The 18,683-nt window shown below is 36.9% G+C and overlaps 2 long non-coding RNA genes across 4 annotated transcripts; both read right to left on the reverse strand.

The window, feature by feature from the left end:
- Nucleotides 1-1,162: 1,162 nt before the first annotated feature.
- LOC135629726 (uncharacterized) lies at nucleotides 1,163-3,975 on the reverse strand. Of its 2 annotated transcripts, none has more exons than XR_010493323.1 (3): nucleotides 3,821-3,975; nucleotides 1,632-1,966; nucleotides 1,163-1,561 (listed from the first exon to the last, which is right to left on the reverse strand). It is a non-coding gene; the product is annotated as an uncharacterized LOC135629726 (long non-coding RNA). The 2 variants fall into 2 exon arrangements; XR_010493324.1 differs by having other exon boundaries at nucleotides 1,632-1,985; nucleotides 3,821-3,974.
- A 2,911-nt stretch (nucleotides 3,976-6,886) lies between these two features.
- LOC135629300 (uncharacterized) lies at nucleotides 6,887-12,433 on the reverse strand. Of its 2 annotated transcripts, XR_010493183.1 has the most exons (4): nucleotides 10,010-12,433; nucleotides 8,858-9,205; nucleotides 8,374-8,764; nucleotides 6,887-7,347 (listed from the first exon to the last, which is right to left on the reverse strand). It is a non-coding gene; the product is annotated as an uncharacterized LOC135629300 (long non-coding RNA). The 2 variants fall into 2 exon arrangements; XR_010493182.1 differs by having other exon boundaries at nucleotides 8,374-9,205.
- Nucleotides 12,434-18,683: the final 6,250 nt, after the last annotated feature.

An 18,683-nucleotide genomic window follows, 5' to 3' on the forward strand; every position in this document is an offset into this window, starting at 1 on the left:
TAAATAATCAAAGATCGAATAGTAAATGTATCTAATACCTAATATGCAAGAAGCAACATCACATATCTACAATATAAATTAGACTTCTACTTCTACTCTCTTTCTACCATTCATAAGGTCATCGATAAAATATAAAATAAATAAAGATTAAGAATAAATGTATAATCTCAATTGTGTTATATTTTATCTTTGGAAGGTCTTATGCGATAATTAGAAGAGTCACTCCTATTAATATATCTTCTAAGGAATTCTTTTACACATGGTTATGAATTTTAAAATAAGTTAATAAGTACATAAAGTATAAAAATACTTTATTAAGTCCAAATACTAATATGAGTTATAGTGATTTTATATTATTAATATCATGCTTCCTTCTATATATCATAACATGTTAATCTTTTTTATATAATCTATAATAGCCCATGTAATTTATTTTATCAAAAGAATCCTATTATCATATTCAACTATACTATACATATATATAAATATAAACATAATAATAGAAATAAATAATTTTAATTAAAAAATTAATAATAATATCCACCATTACCATATCCCTTATGAGTTTCTCACATATCTCATTCTGAAAACATATTTTTTAAACACTTTAAGTTGTAAGACCTTAATAAATGAATTATCAATCATCAAAGGTGCTTAGGTTCTTAATTAATATTTATTATTTTTAATTTTTTTTCTAACCATCGACTATTTTATCTCAATGTGATTAAACCTATTAAAATACTTATTTTTTTAGAAAAAATTATTATGATATTATCATAAAATATCTTGCTTGACAATCTAAGTCAACCACATAAAATCTTTGAGATTTTTATAGTCATACGGTTTGACATAGATTCAATTTCTATTGTTGATAAGTGATTACTTTATATTTTTCTAAGAAATTCTCTATAAATATAAATCATAAAGTAGATTTTTGATCACGTAATTTGTAAAATCTGTATGCTGATCTGATCTCTTGTATATGAACATATAATCTTTCATCTCCTATAAATAATTTATTATTTTTTTATTATAATTTTGAATTGGCATCTACCCAACATTCCAAATATCCAGCATTTTTATTCACTACTAGATGACTCACATGTAGTCAAGCTGACCACAAAAGCAAATGTTCTAAGAAGGCCACGTAGAAAAATCACACTAGTAGCAAGGCCTTGGTGACAGTCTTCTATTTCACGCTTTGGGACGGTACCATTCAATTTAGTATTCACAGAATTTTATAGAATAATGTGAACCAATTTCTGCATGTTCTCGGTTTGATCGTAAGGTCAAATTGTTACAAAACTAAATGAACAATTTGACCTTACGTCAAACCATTAGGAGAACAAGTTGTGTGCTTGAATATAAAGCCGAAGAGAGATTTATGACCTGAAATCTTGATATTCTTGTCTAAGGGCCGCAAGTTCCAACATCAACGATGGGATTTGCTGGACATTACCATGGCTCCTCTGCAAATCCTCAGTCAGCTGTTGTACTCTGGAAATTAGCTCCTGTCTTGCTGCTACCAAGCTCTGAGCTTCTGGACGAGCCTGCTGCAAATCTACATTAACAGGTTCAGAAGCTTTCAAGTCAGAGTCCATCTTTGAAATATTATCCAAGAGCATTCTTACTTGTTGCTCTTGATCAGCTCTAATGGCACCCATGTCAGTCTGCAATCTCTGCAACTCCTGTTGGGCAGCAGATAATTCCTTCCTCGTAGAATAATGGGTAGCTGCAAAACTTTCGTTCTCTATTGCAAGTCTTTGCATTTCCACATGTTGTGCAGCAAGCTTCTGCTCCATAATTTCTGGAGGTGGCAACTTATCGAAAGGAAAAACACCCGGCGGGAGGAGAATGCCTAGACCAAATGGATCTGGTTGCAGAAAGCCAGGACCAGGAAGAGGCCGTTGCAGATGCAGAGGAGGTATACAGCTTTTGCTTCCCATGATGATTGGCACAATATCTCCTTTTACAATATGATAAACCTTGTGAAGCGAGGTACATAATTCAATCAATGTAACATGAAACATAAATAAAATCACACTACTGTTCCAAACATAATGATCATAAGTATAGAAAAAATTGAAAAAGAACATATTCACTAAAAAGTTTATAAATACTTTACACCCAATAATTGGTACAAGTACATGTGGAGATCCATTTAATGAAGAAGGTAGACCCAATCTTAGAACAAAAGTAAAAAATTACGATCTTTAAGCATCATATGATATGCTATGAATATAGTACTCCTTTCCCAAGTAGAACTGAAAATTCTCATATTGTACATTTCACAATATCCAAGTTTTATTAGCACCGTAAAGTATTGATGTTCTAGGATCATCACTAATAAGAAAAGGATAAACTGCACCGATCAGTTTGAAAAAAAAATCAAATAAAAAGAGTATGGCTGTGACTGGATTCATTTATGAAGAGGTTGTTATAATTTGGATGATACCTAAAAAGGCAGCCAAACGCAAATGTCTCTTGTCAATACCGGCTGAAAAGAGTCAATATACATCGACTTACCTCTGCAAGCAGGATGAATGTTTTTGTTACTCAAACTTTGGCTATTTAGATCGCAGAGGAACAACCTGACTCTAATACTAGAGTTCACCCTCGAATTTGGACAAGATCTAGTTCCATAGATAAAGAAAACAAACACTTGAGAAAGAAACAAGATGTTACGATGTAGTATTTATTTGATGCAAGGAAAATAATTATTATAATTTATAACTATGATAGCATTCCCTTCACAACTTATGCAGAATGATAATAGATACCACGAGTGTAGAACAAATAGCAAGAAAATTCATCTGAGTCATTTTGCCTTTTCAAATCATCTAGCACATTTAGTATGCATGACAACTATGCAAATTCTCTGATGAATAATATGAATGCATAGGTGGAAAATGGGATCCAGATTTAGATGTGCTAAGCAGCATCTAATAGCTTCACAAGAAAGAGAACAGCCTGGTGCTAGATAAGGAATTATGCCATGACGCAGCTATCCGCAATGACCATTAGCATAGATGCAGTCATTGTTTGTCCAACTAGGACTTGCACAAGCAATGGCAAAGAAGATGTAGTTACAATTCCATTTATTCAAAATCTGTTTGGTGTAACATGCATTTGAACATGCCCCTTATCTAATATCAACCACAGAAACACTTGCTGTCATGGACCATCATGTGGACAACTAAGTTTTGAGCAGCAAAACTTTTGACAGATTGGTAGAATCTTGAAATGATTCGACCAAAATTTTATCGATTCCGATGGAAAACCAAGTTGAAAAGCTATATACTCTCAAAATTGGGACAAATTCGCCTGTTTACAATGTTTTAAGATTCCAGGATTTAGGCCTAAGGTTTTATCGTGATCTGGAAGCCCATCGTAGCAGTTGCAACCTAAAGATGACGAGGAGGTGGCGGTGGTAGTGGAGCAGATTCTTTTTCCAGATTTTCACCATATTTCTTCTTGAATTCATGTCAGACAACACATAATCGATCAATAATTAAGGGTTAACCAGTGCTTGTTGTGGGTTAATCTACCGAAATACTTGCGGTAGATTGAAAACGATGTTTCTTCGAGAGCCGATAAATCCACATCAACTGTCACACAAACAGGAGGAGCTTTAGGACAGATTAGGGAATAAGCACCTCAGCAAAGAGTGATCATCCAAATTACAAGGAGATTGGCGCTCGTAAAAAAATAAAGCGAACACAAGCAGGAGGGATGCGTCAACAGAACTCAAACCCCAGCGATCGAGATCGATACAAAACAAGCAAGCAATCGGAGGAAACAAAAGAGCGAAGAAACTTACTATGATCCAGATATGGAGGCGTTAGGGTCCGTCGGAGAAGGCAGCGAGAGAGAGGAATAGGGTTCGGTAGACCAGCCGACTCAGGCGGTCACATCGTGAGAACGATCTCCGGACTCCCACAGCCGAAACTTGGGGCTCAGATCCGCAATCCAGTTTCGAGATTGACGGTGGAGATGTAATTGCAGGAGGGGGTTGGCGCCAACGTTTTCCATACGCACCAACTTGCCTCTTGTGGGCCCAAGACTAAGCCCATGGGCCATGATGGGCCTTACCATTTGTAACAAAGACATAAATATTTGCAACGAGTTCTCTATAACGGTTTCCATGCGAATCGTGTGTCTTACTGTACTAAAATGCTTTAAATGGATATGGCTGTCGTCGGCCCGTCCAACTCCGACGAGCGTTGTGCATCCCACCTGGCGCGGAAGTGACACGGGGCTGTCCCGCCGTCCATGCGCCTCGGGTCCGAGCAAGAGGCCGCGGACTCCTTGCTCCTGCTATCGGGCGCGGGGATAGCGCAACAGAGGAAGTACATCTGCAACGGGTGCAAGCAAGAGTTCGACACCCCGCAGGCACTCGAAGGGGCGGCTCCAAGAGGAAAGCACAACGGACAGGGAGACGCAACGGGGAGACGTCTTGGACCGGGGAACAGGCGGACAAGGAGGAGGGAGAAGAAGGTGCCGCGGAGGCACTTCGAGCAGTAAGAGGAGGCGGCGGGAGCGTCCGGTGGATTTGAACTTACCACCTGTGTCATCGCCCGACACCGGCAGCGCGAGCTCGTCTCCTGCTGAAACAGTACTCCTTTGTAATAGATAGATATGTTACGAACGATGCTTTGTGAATTGCACGACTTGGGAGCATTAATGGATGCATGCATGTCCACATTAAGTCGCTTATCCATCTGCCGATGCACGTATTGGGAGCATTAAAGGATGCTTGTGAACGCATCAAATCGTATCTATTAGTTGCTTCCCCATCCATCTCCCTCGACCGTCGCCACTCCCTTTCTTCTAAGTGGGAGGATCGGATTGCGAGAGAGAGAAAGAGAGAGACGACGAAGGGACGTCGGCCGAGTTTGTGGCATGGTTGGCATCTGGAGATGCGTGTGTGGGGGAGGGGACAGATCTTTGTTACCCTGTCTTCTTCCTTCGCTGCAATGCCAATAATATTTTGTGTTCTTCATGCGTGTGTGTGGTGTTCAGACTGCTTTTACTGACTCCCTCAACCAAAGCCACCCCCTGTTTCGTCACCACGATCGCATTCGAAGCACCGCCGGAGAAGGCGTCGGCAAGATTGCAGAGTTCGCACCAGCAGAACGAATGGGGACGAGAGAAGGAACTCGAAAGCTGTGTTGCTTTGCAGGATGGGTGGTGCACTCGCACGGTGTCTTCGTACGCGTGTGGTTTACTGCGCGCAATTGTATTGGAAACTCTCACACGTGCACATCCAACGCTCGAAACGCTCCCAATTCACCACGCGATCGATGGCGAGGGGACATCACCTCTTTTGGCCTTTTTTATTTTCTTCATTATTCACCCTTATTTCGTAATTACCAAAAACAAAATCCCGAATGTTCAATAATGATTAAAAAAGGTAAAAATAATAGCATAAAATACAATTTAATTTAAAGAAGTTGGAGTCCAATGACCAAAATATCCAAAAGTTTTCACCGGACTCCCACAGCAGAAACTTGGGGCTCAGATCCGCGATCCAGTTTAGAGATTGACGGTGGAGATGTAATTGCAGGAATGGAAAATACGCACCAAGTCGCCCCTATGTGGGCCCAATACGAAGCCCATGGGCCATTGTGGGCCTCCATGACCCAAAAATGTTATTTAATTATTTCTATATCTTTAAATATTAGTACAATAGAAACTCATTTAAGAGTTTAAAAACCAAATATTACAAAAAATTGACTCTTTACCATTAATATTAGATGGTCACAAATCATACATATGTATAAAAGGACTAGAAATCTAAAAGTCAATGTTCTGAAAGCAGCAAGTAATTGCAACTCTTTAACATTTGTAACAAAGACATAAATATAAACCACAAGGCAAACGGGTTCAAACATTTGTAAGGAGTTCTCTATGACGCCTATGGTTTCGATTCGAACTGTTTTGTCTTATTGTATGCAAGATGCTTTAAATGAATATAACTTGGCCATCGGCCCGTCCAACCCCGATGAGCGCTGCGCATGCCCACCGTTCTGGTGGCGCAGGCGGTGATGACGATGGCAACGACGCTTAGTCTGAAAGCAGGTGGGGAGGCCGAACCCACCCTTCGTCACCACCAGAACGACTTCCGGTTTCGTCTCCTCCACCCTCTTTGCTCTCTTGTGTGGGTTTTGCTCTTATACACCTGTGACCGTTACTATTCGTCATATCTACGACTGAGTTGTGGCGTGTCGAGGGCAACTTGGTGGCGGTGTCAAATGTTTTCTGGGTACTAATTTAGATATTTCTAGAAAGAAAAATAAAAAAATATTTATTTGATATTTTTTTATAATTGGTGGTCTTAATTTTAATTCATTGAGCTTTATATGGTGGATTTCCAGAAATTTTCAAACGAGGATCGCAGTCTAAATAAAAAATTGGTTTGCTGCAGATAATAATATTATGATGAAAAATAGATAAGGATTTCAAAAATATATTTTTTTAATTTATATGTTGTGTCAGTTTTTATATTTGTGAATATATTGCTGATATATAGGTTATATATATATATATATATATATATATATATATATATATATATATATATATATATATATATATATATATATATATATATATATATATATACTTCAAAAGTTCGAAAATAGCATATTTACCTCTTAAATTTCAACATTGTAACCTCCTGAAAATTTAGAACTTTACCTATATAATTAATTCTTAAGACGCACTTCTTAGCATCCATCCAATAAAGTCAAATTAATTATTATCTAATTATTATTATGCAAATTACTTGTTATTATAATAATTATTATGCAACTTACCTATGTACTTGTATATGCAATTTGGTAGACACAGACGATTTTGGAGTCCTCTTTAAATACTTTTCTTATCAATTATATTTTGTCCAATGCCATCACAGCCATTTATACATGAATCTGATGGCCGAGTCAAGCTAAAACAACGTCCAACTCGGTAGCCACTATTGGTCAAACCACCCGTTGACTCGCCCTGATTCTCGCCCAATCCCACCGTCGGCCACATTCGTGTCTGGCTTCTTCCTCCGTCCCGGTTCTAATTACTCCCTCTCTGCCGCCACCGACGCGAACATCTGTTACATCTCCATCCCGTTCATCGCCGTTGACGGAACGGCTGGGGGATGGAGGCCGGCCTCAAGGGTTAGCGGGCGAGCACCGCTGGGCCTGGAACCAGGCCCCGAGGCAAGAAGCCAGTCCTGCAGCTCCGCCTAGAGTGCGGCAGTGGAAGGCGAGAACAGGTGGAACTTGGCCCCCTCAATCGTGCGCTTCTGTAACCGGTGGCACTCCGCTAAGGTCCTCCCACATCCTTGCTTACCTGCGCCAACGCGAGACAAAATAGTAAGTGAGAGGTAATCTCTTATTGCTTGCAGAACAATGAGCTTTTAGATTTGGCCTTTTTTTCTCCTTTACAAGACTGATCTCAGAATGATCACCTCTTCAATTTCAACATATAAATATCTGAATCAAGTGTTTCAAACAGATCATCAATACTTTGAAGAAAGAAACAGAGCATCAATTTAAAGGAAAGAATTAAAATGAGGATTTAGATTTCTTTTCCTCGACAGAAACACTATATGCAATTAAACAAAGAGATTACAGGAAATTAAAGAGATTCCAGAAGTAAGTCTTCACAAGCATCAGAAATCAAACAGATCATCAATACTTTGAAGAAAGAAACAGATCATCAATTTAAAGGAAAGAATTAAAATGAGGATTTAGATTTCTTTTCCTCGACAGAAACACTATATGCAATTAAACAAAGAGATTACAGGAAATTAAAGAGATTCCAGAAGTAAGTCTTCACAAGCATCAGAAATCAAACAGATCATCAATACTTTGAAGAAAGAAACAGGTCATCAATTTAAAGGAAAGAATTAAAATGAGGATTTAGATTTCTTTTCCTCGACAGAAACACTATATGCAATTAAACAAAGAGATTACAGGAAATTAAAGAGATTCCAGAAGTAAGTCTTCACAAGCATCAGAAATCAAATGTGTGCATGCTTCAGAGGATGAGGACTCACCTACATACAATAAACATTAAACCACCCAAATCTGCTTACTGGGTACATTATTAACCTCGCAAATAATGTGGTGTAATCAATATAAAAAAAACATGGCAAAAAAGATCCTTAATATGATATCGAACATAACCAATCTTTTTGTAAGTTCTGGAATACATTTTGCAGCTGATGTTTGCTTGTAATAACCATTCTTGCCTTTGTGATCAACTTAAATCTGTACATATTTATTGGCTTGGCTTCTACCTATTGAACATTTGTCGAGAATATTATTTAGACAAACCATTCACGTTAGAAATATAATTCAGAAATATGATTACCCTGGTACAGAAGAGTATTAGAACTTCCGAATTATTTCCAACCCATCAGACTTCACTTGTTCTCAGTTGCTTAAATCCCTCCAAAGTAAAAGAAGGGTTTGAGCCAAAATTTTCTACATCTGCATCACATTTTCTTCGTAAAATATCACATTATCAAGTAAGAAGCAAACCTGAGGCTTGGTCTTCTTCAAAGGAGGGAGAGGCCAGTGAATTCGAGGAACTCTAGCAGTAGTCCAATACCAAGAGATAGGAATGGAAATCATACAGCTTGGTAGAAAACAAGACAGTTATGGAACAAAGGGAAAGGAGAATAAGTATACCCAAAGATGAAGTAGCTTGACATGCATAGAGATCGAACTTCTCATGATCTGATGGAACGGTTTGGACCAACCTGCTTGTATCAAAAGCCATATACTTTCCATTAAACCTGTGAGGCTGGACCGTAAAACATTTCAACATTACCAGTAAAACATTTCAACATTACCAGCCACAGCATCCCTTCTAATCCTGTGCAACAACAAAAAAGTGCCAAAAGGAGAAGGACGATAAACTAAGATTTGATTGTGACCTCCGAGAGAGTACTGCCACTGTTATGGGGTTCTAAGGATACTCGACGCTTTGGACTATAACTAATGGGACAAACATGCCAATGGAATTTTGCAGAGCCGGTGGAATGTGAGATTTTGGTTATGCACAGAAAGGAGAGGGGAGATAAAAAGATTTGGCATTGTCCTTTAATCCTTAAATTAAAGTTCTTCCTTAATGCTCAAAACGTTTGACTCCCTCAAAATGCCCTCAAAACAAGCACAAGATTTGGCCAGCCATTCTCCTCCTGCAGAGATAAATCCAGATTAGTTGATCAAACAATCAGACCAACCAAAACAAGTTCATACCCACTCTCTTGAAAATATCAAATGAATAAAGTTTTTTACATACGCAAGCCACAGAAATTGAATAAAAAGAATTAAGAGGTAATTGAAACAAAAATTGGATATTAAAAGATGGGTAAATTGGCATTGGAAAGAATTAAATATTCTAATTACTACAATAACGACAATATGATAATTTGGAATTATGTAAGAACGAGTCATGTTATATGGTTGGACATTGTTCATGGACTCCTACATGTTGCTTCAACCATAACGCTAGCTGACTCATAGACTTTACGGGTATAGTGGAGGAGTTAGAGATTTATGAAGGGTATGTACGAGAAGAGTACAGTGCATAAATTTGCTTGTTCATGCTATAGAATATGGTAAAATGTTGACTCGCCTATGAGTAAATTCTGGCATTTTAAAGATGCCATATCACTAGCACTGACTGAATAAACTGCAAAAAGTCCCAAACCACAAATAGTTTGTTGCTATAATCCAAAATGGACTAGTTAGAAGCCAACAGTTCCAATCAATAGTGCAGGCTAGCCATATCGCCTACTACTTTTTGTGGACATAATCATTATCCCAGTGATAAAAGGTATCTTCTCAACAATTTTTTTATTATGAATACCATAAAAAATAAATGCATTACATTGTACTTAATTACTGAGAAGAGCAGGTGATGTTGATCTACAAGTCAACATTTTCTTTAAAGACATATTCTTGATTGAGTATAAACAAAAGAAGTTGAGCAACTTAACTGCAAGAGAAGGGCCAGCCCATCATCGCACTAACTAGAGAAGAACCACACCCGCACGAGGTACAACTTGAGTGGCCGACAGGCCCAATGGCTGAGCTGCACACCAGAAAGCCCAGTAATTTAAACTATCATATCCTCTGCACTTCCATGCAAAGATTTTTGTCGATGCACCAAAAAAGCTTCTTTCACCGAAGAATAAAGAAATAACAAGTAATATATGCTGTCATGCACGTATAATAAAGAAATAGTACGGAACCAACTTGGAAATAGAACACAGTAATAATATATGCTGCCATGTGAAGGACCTGACTACGTCAGTGACCAGAGCAATTCAATGAACAGGAACCATTGACAGTGAACCCGACCAAAGTTACGGATATGATCTACTGTTTCCCTCTTTTGCAGGTGTTGTCCTATTTGTAATGATTTAGGCTGGTGGCCACACTGGCGGATGATTAGCCTTCTCTGAGAAGTAACTTGCAGGATGATTCCGAAACCAAGAGGTCTTCAGCGCTTGTATGGAATATCAAATTCACAAATTAATCTTCAGAATTGGGGCCAAAAAGATGCATAACTCTGCGACTCTGACATTTTATAAACATCCATCATCGAGATAACCATTCATGAATTAACCTGAGTAGTATTTTTTTTTTTCTTGAAATAAAAAATATTGCATTTTAAAAAAATCGAGATCTAAGATATAAGGGACACAACTATTCCATTTTTCAATATATATAATATATATACATTTTAGCTGACAGATGCATTATAAAATGCTGGACTCCTTGTCCTCTAATCTTACTGGAAGAAAACACCAAAAAGGGGGCAAGCTCGAAAAGAAATGGAGTTAAAGAATAAGGCAAGTGGGAGGTTAAAGAGTCGTCTCAGAGATTGAGACTTCTGGCCCTAACCTTTATATTTGATAGAATCTGATTCCTCGACAAGCAATAAAAAGGGTTTATCAATTCTATATTGGACGAACCTAAATAGCCTGTGGGAAAGGACTGTGTCCCACGAGATCTAACGAAAAAAGATGCTCAAATTCGTGGAAATAAATTACGTATTTCCAATGACCCTCTTTAATGTCAAAGGGGTATTCAGCCTCCCACTTGTCCAAGTGGACCAAGTGGATGACACCCTTCAGTCGCAACCTGACAAGAAAAATGCCCATCCAAATAACATATTCACTGACGAAACAAATGGAAGACTAAATACTACAGATGAGCCATGACAGATCTCCAATTTATTCAAAATCTTATTGATCAAGAATTCTACAAGAATTTCCTGACCAGATCAATCCTACAATTGGCCTTCCAATCATGAACTGATCACTGTCACCTCCCGCCTTATTATCAAGTATATATTACCTTTCCAAGGAATGAAGGAATTAACTACGATGTCCTGAGATGTCCTAAAATGACCCAATAATAAAACTCCTATAATAGTTTATTGTGAATTCTTATATGACTGGAAGCAAAAAAGGATATCAAACTCATTGATGGTAGGTTGTGGTAGAAGCATCTACAGAAAGGACCTGGCAGCAATGGCACTTACATCAGATGTTTTCTCAATGACAACTAAGGAAGCCTATGAGATTTAAGGCAACTAAACCAATCAATGCATAAAATCTGGAGAAAATAGTACAGAAAAGGGAGTGAAACACTCTTTCAAATTATGCAAGCTATGAAATTTGACAGAGTCAATAAGAAGCGGATCTTATGACTCATCCTTGAAATCACGAGACACACATGAGCCCTCTCCATATCTCAGTGTGGCCTCCACCCATGATTCTATTCCCATGACAGCCTACCAAACATCGCAAGAAGAAAACCGCCCCCACAGACCACCTTCACAGCCTTCTTATAAGGCCTAAAATCCCATGAGTAATGGAGATTGGACCACTTGTCCATTTTGAGACCTCAGCAAGTCAGCATAATACCAAAATTGGAATATCTCCTAATAGGCAGCGCGTATCACATACTTTGGGGAATTCCTCTCCGTATCACCCCATTGGCTATCCACAGGAACCAGAAGGATCAGGCACATTCCATGAATTACCAACACACTACCCTGGCCTATATATACCAACTCTTTCATCTGTCCAGAACACGTAGTAGAAGTTGCAAGATGGAATGCTATGGAGAGGAAAGGGTTGCGTACCTGCTATGGAGAGGAAAGGGCTGCATACCTGCTAGAGGGGAATAAGGGAATGAAGATGCTTGCTGAGGGCTTTGCATGAAGAGGCAGAGAGTGGAATGCAGCCAAGGATGACTTGCCGGCATTGCCTTGTAACAAAATCTCCTTGTTTGCGAGTTGCTGGCAAGTTTGTCCTTGGCTACCTTTGGCTCTCTTCTTCTCATGTGAAGCTCTTGCATGATTCAAGCAACGCATTAGCTATCACCGACTACAGATGCTACAATTGCTGAAGCCCTAATAAACAACTAGCATTGCCTGCTTGCCACTGGTAAGTGCCTGAAAATTTAGAGTTCAAAACTGTATTGAAGAATGCCATGTTGTCTATTATCTCTACTTTGTATGGGATGGCCATGACTCATGAGGCATGATTATATGAGGAAACTGGCAAGACAATAAAAGAGAAAACAGCAATCTAGATCATGTGAAGTTATAGATATACATGTGATTTAAGGCAAACTTGTCAGAGCTAAAGGAGATTAAAAAACAATGGGAAAAAAGTTAGCAGTTCTACCTGAGAAAGTTGCACTACCCAATTTGCAATGGGGATTTTGCTCCAAAAGACTATAAAACTGAATGGGTGAAAGAAGGGAGCAAAGACAAGCTTCAATGCAATTCATTTATCAAATATTGTTGAAATATTCAATATCTTGGCTCATAAGTTCTGTTCTATTGGGCATTTCATATATCATGATTTCTAACAGCTCATAATTGTCTGTGCACCAGTTTAAAACTTGAGGAACAGATGATGCATATAAATTCTGGGTCTTATGCAAGAGATATTGTATGTTGTATTTGTTCAGTTATTTGGTTACAGATTTCTGTTGGATTTTATGTTTTACAAGGGGTTCAAACTCAATTCATTCATAGATTTTTAACTTTTGTTGGGACACAAATTTAAGCAGTATTAATTGAAAGTACAAAGCATCTTCAAGAAACTATTCTATTTTCTATTTTTGGTGTGGTTAATATCTCATGATATTAGTGTGTAGCTGTGGCACATATGGCAAGGATTTGTACTTGCCATGATATATGGCAAGGATTTGTACTATAAAGTATAAACATCATATGAACACACTGGAAACAGCTAAATGCCTACTAGATCTGATTTAAAAAACATTTCCCAGCAAATGGTTGAAACTAAAAGCCAAGACCACAAAGTTTCTCTGACCTCTCTGAACTCTTGAGTCTATGCTAGCAATCCAATGTCATGATACCTGCATTCCTGTTGCCAAAAATTACATGACCATCATGATGCAATTTGTTTTGATGGACCATTTTCTCTGCAAAAAAAAATTCATTGGTCAATCTAGGAATTATTCTGTGTCAAACAATAATTTTTAGGTCATCATTTTGTACCTAAGAATAAATATACAAGTGAAATATACTTAATTCATTGGACAAGAACAAGGTTTTGAACTTCATCTATTTGATCAAGGTTTTTGAGTTGAATTCTTCCCATGCATTAACAAACTGATCCTTCACAACAAAGTTCTGCACACAGAACCCAGAATAAATCTCCAAGTCCCCATCAGTTGCATAACAAAAAACACTTTCGCTGCTGAAAACTGATTGTTGTTCTGGGTTCATTGAATGAAGCTTTTACATACTGATAATAAGATATAAAAGAGAAAAATGAAACTTAAATGAGTAACAAATAAGAATGTTTATGAACTTGCTAAAAGTGCTGGCATAAAATCTCAAAGATACTTTTAAAAATTCTCATCTTTGAAGTATTTTACTACAGTGGTCACATGATGAGTAAGATGACATGCACGTTCCAAAAGCCTACAAAAATACAGGGCAACCAAATAAATGAAGCTTTAAATATATAAATCAATTTGATATTTGCAAGCACTAATTATGGTTTTGGCAGAATCCGATCTCATTCCAGGAATAAAGCGGTCTGGAAAAGCAGCATCCTTCGATTTGAGCAAAAATGTGAATATCTTCTTTTTCAAAGAAAGGTAATAGCACCAGATTCAATGCCACCGAACTATTGGGTCCTAATATCTGGCAAATATTGATCAATCCAAAATTACCAGTGGTCAATTGTTTAACAACAAGGAGACAAGAGAAATGCTTTTCAAGAATAGTTTGGAGTATATATTTAAAAGAAGTAATAAAAAAAGCAATCTTATTTCTGCAAATGAAAAATACTTTCAGTTGGAAATTCTGCAATGATGTTCAGGATGGATATAGAAATATGTCATTGCAAATAAGATTCTAAAACAACTATTCTTGATGTGAATTATTAGATCGTTTGACATTATAGAAATGACATTTTTTTCATTAAAAACATAATTAAACATTGACCAAAATAAAATAGTTTAATATTCATCATTATCAGTCATTGTCATCATCATCATCATCCAAGCCTTTTCCAATCAACAGAGCTTAGTTGCTTTACCATATTATGATTATATTCTTTATGTACTGGTGTTCTGCAAATTTGATGCCACTAGATAGATTTCATGTAAAACCCATCCTCATTGTTATCTTTTTATCAAATATCATTAACTGGATCCACACAGCTTAAAAATAAACATCTAAAGAAGATGTCCTCAGCCTTTAGCCCTTTACATATGAAGATTTATCTACCTTTTGCTTATTGCCTTTAAAGTAGTAATCAAGCATCCTATACCTACCTTTTGCTTATTGCCAAAATCTCAAAATTCAAACACAGAAGAAAAACTTCCTAATAGTCAGCATTAATGAGAATTATCAAGCAACAGTATCAAACTATCCTTTATTCTTCTTTTAGTGTATATGACTACATATGTTGAAGATCCAAAGAGACTAGCACTTCTCACAAATGGCCCCCATGGCCAACTCACATACCAAAAGATACATGAGAAAGATTAATTCTTATGTAGGAAAACTGTTACATGATCAATATTTGAAGAAAGAATAGCAAAAGAAGGGAATCAAACAACTTCTTGCTGTCTTCCAACCGTGGATGCTGCTGAATGCTTTTAGTCTAATCTCCTTCGTGCGAACACATACAAATCTATGAAAAATTTAGCATGAACAAACACTACCAAGCCTCCGATATGCTTCAAAAACACTTATCAACTAACATTTTATAGGCTCACTCACTACAGAAATATGAGAAGCCATTGATAGTAGCATAGCGACTAGATTCAATCTAAAGGGGAGGTGGACATAAAGCATCAGACGAGCAAAGGCATAGTCAGACATGAACCAGACAGCTTCAATAGGCCATGAATAGGCTGCAACTGCTAGCAATAAATTGTTGTGGCCTCAGAAGGTTCAGAATGAAATCTAATGATCGTAATAATTAAGTGGTGTAGGAATTTGTCTCTGTGTATTAACTCATGAAAAACTTTTGATGGGTAGACACAGTTGAACTTCCAATATGATTCAAGAACACCTATCAGCGAAAATTTTAGACTTACTACAGAAAGATGAGAATTCATAACAGTAATTATGCTTCTGATGATAGTAGTGTAGCTTCTAGATTCAATCCAAAGGAGTGGTAGCCATAAAGCACATAAATGAGCAAAGGACATACCCAGGCATAGACCAGACAGCTTCAATAGGCTAAGAATAGGCTGCAACTACCAGCACCAGAAGGTTCAAAATGAAATCAAACAATCATATTGATTAAGTGGTGAGTGGTGGTCTCTGTGTACTAACTTTCATAGAACAATGCATCATGGCCATGAGTACATTTTACAGAATTGATTGAATGCCAAGTGGTAATCAGTTCAATTGTTGTTGAACTTGACATATTAATTGCAATGTGCATTTAATATCATGCTGACAGAGGATAGAAAAATTTGTAGCTGAACACCCACCAGATCAAAAATTGTTTGGAGCTCATCAGACCTTAGAACATAAGAGAATCATGTTAAATTATAAGAAAGGTGCAACACTAGGAATATGAACCTCACCATTTTTGACAAAGATGCATTCAAACAAAGTCATATCTCCTATGGATTCGATGAAACAATTTAATGTGATAGCTTTGCCACATTCTCTGCTAAATATTCTATTTGTACACTGTATGGTAAAAATTCTTGTAGAAACTGAGTCAACATTTACTAAACCAGATGCTCCCTTGCAACCACCTCCCTTTTGTTGTATTCGGGAAGATGCTTTATGAAATCTCCTTTTTAAGTCCATCAAATCCTCCTTATCAAGGAAGGGTCATGAGCGATAGTTGGTGTAGACTAAGCAAGTAGCATATGAGACCATCTTATAATGCCATCTCAAATTATTTTTCTTTTATAGAAAATTTAATGCAGCAGAAAAAAAAAGGATGTTGCCCAAGAAAATACTCTCTTTTTGGGATTTTCCCGGATGATGCCCCTTTTTATAATTCTTAAATGGTCACCCCCTATTTTAAAAAATCGCAAAAATACCTCCCAAAAGCTGTCATGTATTTTTCCTCCGAAATCCAAAAAGTTTTCCCGCCAACTATTCACAGTGTTTTGTGGATTGGTTTTTATCCACAAAAACACTGTATAGTGCTTTAAAAACATTGTATAGTGTTTTGTTTTAAAAACACTATACAATGTTAAAGTTTTCCCATCAACTGTTCACAGTGTTTTGTGGATTGGTATTTATCCATAAAAATACTGTATAGTGTTTTGTTTTAAAAACAATATACAGTGTTTTTGAAACATTATACAATGTTTTGTCGATAAAAACTAACCCACAAAACACTGTAAACCGTTGGTGGAAATTTTTTTTGGATTTGGACGGAAAAAATGATAGCTTTTTGAGGGGCTTTTTTGGAACATTAGAAATAGGGGGTGACTGTTTGAAAATTATGAAAAGGGGGATACCATCAGGGAAAACCCCCAAAAGAGGGTATTTTCCCAGGCAATTGTCCAAAAATATAATGATAGAATTTACCAACTGTATATACGAACAATTTCACCAACAATTCCAAGAGATGTCAGTCTGGGCCTTACACAAAGATGAAATAGTAAAATGCAACTAAGGATGTCTTGCCAGCACCAACCCAAGAGAAGACAATGGAGCACAGGCAGTTACCAAATTGTCCTTAGCTACATTTATCTCTCATCTTCCCATACAAGACTTAACAAAGGCACTGGTGACGTTTATAAAATTATCTCACAGCTGGGAAACTGACTTAAGGTGATTTCAATAATAGCACACATCTAAGTGCAAATTGCAAGTCATCCTCAATGTCAAAAGCAAGGCATGAATTTGTCAAGTCATTTGCATTTCTAAAAGTGCATATGCCTAAACTAATTTATTGTTATACTTGTTTAGAGTGAAAATGGAGATGGCAGACATCACCTGTGTCTGGTTACATAAAATTTATATAGACCATAGAGCAAATAATTAAAAGTACTACAGGATTATTGAACAGAGTACCACTGGCTATCAACTTTTGAATTGCTGTCAAATTTTAATCACCATCTCATATAACCTTACTAGAGAAAATGATTGTATTTTTACAGTAGCTATAACCACACTATGTTTTCTCGTTAGCTGAGAGACTAGCAGAACAAGATCACAGTACAGGAACCAACAATCATTTAGCTGTAAGTGACAAAACAAGAGTAAGAGATAATAAAGGAAAGAAAGGAGGAGTTGCATCTTAGTCATTAAAAACGTAGAGATTCGTATTAATGTAAGAATGAACATCTTTATCCTATTCTGGTCTTTGTTGTTTTATATTAATTGCTTAGTTCTCCAAATATGATACAGTCTGTTTGTACAAATAAGAGTAAAATATTCATAGTTTACCACCAATATGTGAATTCTTGAACACATATCAAACTTATTGATTGCTTCATAAAATCAGACTGAAAGTCCTACTTGATATTTGATAATGTACTTCAAAGGCACTAATCAACAATAAAGGGAACTTAAAATTACGGAAGTACAAACCAAAGAATTGGTCCCATGTTTACAAACTTCTTGTTAGTAAACAGTACAAGAAAAGATCATGATGACAGATGATCAAACAGGTTCACAGAAAATGGTTAGGAAAATTCCTGAAGGTTAATGTTATTGTGTCACATGGCATAGATATGCTGATCATAGATAAATTAAAAGGTGAAATGTACAGCATGATATGAGGACAATTAGACAGGAAGTAACAACTAGAAGTTCTTCTCTGAATACATTGTTCATGTATAAGTTCTGAAATTGATTTATGATTCTTGTACTAGCAGGTGGTAATCCACTATTTATATCAAAAAGAAAAACATAACTTCTTCTAAATAAACACAGAGCTTTTCAAAAGTAACTGAGAACTTGGGTTATTGTCTGCTGATCTGTTGGAAAGCCAGATCATGTCATTTACACCAAGCTCAACTAAAGCTTCTAAATACATGATAACAAAGGGTAGGCTCTTGCATTTCCCCTTTTCTAATGTAAATCATAAAAAAAAAAAGTATGCATCCATGCATAAATACTCTGGCATGCATCACTAGTGATCATTATCATATTCGCAAAAGTGAGAACAGAGTGAGATC

This window comes from Musa acuminata, chromosome BXJ3-1 (assembly GCF_036884655.1).
Source record: "Musa acuminata AAA Group cultivar baxijiao chromosome BXJ3-1, Cavendish_Baxijiao_AAA, whole genome shotgun sequence".
Lineage (NCBI taxonomy): Eukaryota > Viridiplantae > Streptophyta > Magnoliopsida > Zingiberales > Musaceae > Musa > Musa acuminata.